This window comes from Etheostoma spectabile, chromosome 8 (assembly GCF_008692095.1).
Source record: "Etheostoma spectabile isolate EspeVRDwgs_2016 chromosome 8, UIUC_Espe_1.0, whole genome shotgun sequence".
Lineage (NCBI taxonomy): Eukaryota > Metazoa > Chordata > Actinopteri > Perciformes > Percidae > Etheostoma > Etheostoma spectabile.
The window spans coordinates 28,112,653-28,115,432 of NC_045740.1; the positions used below are offsets into that span (position 1 = coordinate 28,112,653).

The 2,780-nt window shown below is 39.2% G+C and overlaps 1 protein-coding gene and 1 long non-coding RNA gene across 4 annotated transcripts in view; one reads left to right on the forward strand and one right to left on the reverse strand.

The window, feature by feature from the left end:
• mical3a (microtubule associated monooxygenase, calponin and LIM domain containing 3a) overlaps positions 1 to 2,780 on the reverse strand; it is a 192,945-nt gene that overhangs the window by 175,221 nt on the left and 14,944 nt on the right. The gene's annotated exons all lie outside the window — the stretch shown is intronic.
• Positions 1 to 2,780, forward strand: part of LOC116694331 (uncharacterized) — an 11,186-nt gene that overhangs the window by 6,376 nt on the left and 2,030 nt on the right. The window contains exon 2 of the long non-coding RNA XR_004333109.1: positions 2,341 to 2,348. This is a non-coding gene — a long non-coding RNA (uncharacterized LOC116694331). The remainder of the gene's footprint in view (positions 1 to 2,340; positions 2,349 to 2,780) is intronic.

Here is a 2,780-nt window from a genome sequence, read left to right on the forward strand (position 1 = left end):
AGGAAAGCTCAGATGGGCCGATCTGAAATCTTGCCCCTCATGAGGTCATAAGGCTTTAGTGGCTGTAATTTTGCACCAAGGCTGAATTTTGGGAAAGAGACTTCAGACATGGTATTAGGGGACCACTAAGGTCCATATAAAAGAGACTTCAGATACAGTATTAGGGACCACTAAGGTCCATATAAAAGAGACTTCAGATACAGTATTAGGGACCACTAAGGTCCATATAAAAGAGACTTCAGATACAGTATTAGGGACCACTAAGGTCTATATAAAAGAGACTTCAGATACAGTATTAGGGACCACTATGGTCTATATAAAAGATACTTCAGATACAGTATTAGGGGACCCCTAAGGTCTATAAAAGATACTTCAGATACAGTATTAGGGGACCACTGAGGTCTATATAAAGAGACTTCAGATACAGTATTAGGGGACCACTAAGGTCTATATAAAGAGACTTCAGATACAGTATTAGGGGACCCTAAGGTCTATATAAAGAGACTTCAGATACAGTATTAGGGACCACTAAGGTCTATATAAAAGAGACTTCAGATACAGTATTAGGGGACCCCTAAGGTCTATATAAAATCATCCAAAGAGCACCATGTCATGGGACCTTTAATAAACTTGTGGCTGGATTACAACCTAAATAGCTTTGTAGGGAGATAAAAGACCCTATAAACTTGAAACCATTCTTCATGCAGTCAAAGTGTTATGCACCCACAATGCCAACACCATTGCAGCCAAATGTATCTATTTGTAAAAATGAAAAACAGATTGAGTGAAAATGCAGCTAAAAGAAAAGAGAGAATCACGTCAGAGTCCAGGTATTCTGATAATCCCAGAGTTGAGTCATGACCTCACTGAAGAGGCCTTGTGGGTTCTTTACGCTTTTCTTCTAGGATTGATGAGACTCTACAAAGACTTGGCTTCTCATGAGGCACGAAAGTATGAAATAATACTTTGACCTTTTTAGTGAGAAAAGGTCTATTAAAACCGTGTAAAACTGCATATCTGTGCAATTATGTGTTTGAAACCAACACAAAATACTGTTTTTCAAGCGCAAGCTATTCTGAATTAAGGTGGATTCAATTAGAAATGCACATACTGTTTCATGGGTTCTCTTCTGAAATGATTGCTGGCATGAATGTAAAGCAAATGATGTGCCATGATTCCGTTAATATGATTAATCTTGAAATATGATCTATGGGTATTTGTCATCAGCTAGCATTCTCTTGCTTAAGATAGTTGGCTTATTACGGAAGAAAGTGCAGTTAGACTAACTGTGATGGATGGTAGCTTCTAGATTGTCATTTCACATGTTTTTTTCATAACTTCCATTACTACGGCATGATAATTTCCAGATGCCAAATACATGTAGCCTAGTTACTGCATATTGGCTCTGTAGGACACTATACTTTAGGTTAATTCTGGGTGAAGCAACATCTGAAAATGCAATCAGAGGCACATGAACATCTAAATCAAGGCAAACTGGTAGACTGGCATCTCTTTGTCATATTAATTTACAAAAGTAGTATTTTAGCACTCCTTTGTAGTAGGCGAAGAGTATGTATTGACGTGAGAGCCTTGCCATTTTTATTAAACGTGCATTTCTGTTAAATGTAAGCCCCTTAAGATAGTGTATGTGTGTGTGTGTGTGTGTGTGTGTGTGTGTGTGTGTGTGTGAGAGTCACATTTGGTTTGCATTTCTTGCCCTGACATCAGCTCTCATCATGTCTTTGTTTTCTCTCCCTCGGCCCCCTCGTCCCAATGAACCACAGAGCGTATCATTAAGAGAGGAAAGCAAAGGTTGCTACATAAGGGTAATAGTTTTCCTTTTAGTTGAAGTTATTATGCTTCATCTATCAAACACAGGCTGCACTGGCATGCAGCTACCGTAGATTAAATGCTCGAACATAATTACAGTGATATGTCCTGTATACAAGTTGGATTTCACCCAAAAGAACAACACTCATCTCAGCAGGCATCCCATCATTTTGTCATCCGGTGAGGGTGTGGAACGGCAAGTTGAGTAACTCCACATCCTGTAGTCAGTGTTGTGACCAAGTCATCTTCGCTCAAGCATGTCTCAAGGCATTTGGTCCAAGTCTTGAGTTTATTTATGTTTTTTGGGGAAAGTTAAGTCACAGGTCAAGTCAAGTCAAATCCTTAGTTAGGGCAAATTCGCGAATCAAGTCCCATTTTTACACCCAAGATAAAGCTGATGATGTTAAGTCTATTTATATTTATTTATTGATGATCAGTGTTTTGTGTTGCCATAGCAAGGGGTTTGACTGACAGCCAGTCATCCAGTCATGACAATCACATGCCAGGGAGCTTTTTAAGTCATCCAATCATGACTGACAGTTCACGCTGCTGCATAGCATTCTTAATAGTCAGACAGAAACGTGACATTCAATTTTATTAGTTTATATTTAACAGCTAACAACAGGCAAGTCATCCGAGTTATAATGTCTCAAGTCAAGTCTCCATTCATTAACTGCAGTCATCAAAACAGTGACTAGAGTTGAATCAAGTCCAAGTCTGCAGTCCACATCTCTGCCTGTAGTCATCTATACTGTGGTCATGTGTGTGTTAGCGGGTTACCATGTGTCACCCTGTTATGGCTTAAGGCCAATATGGAACAAGCAGGTATGGTTGTAGAGGTGCACAGTTAAGTGCTGTAGCTTAAAGGTGCCCTGCCACACAAAACCGTTTTTACTTGCATTTTTTAAAATGTGTAAGGTCCATATGTGTTTGTGTTATGTCGTGAATGT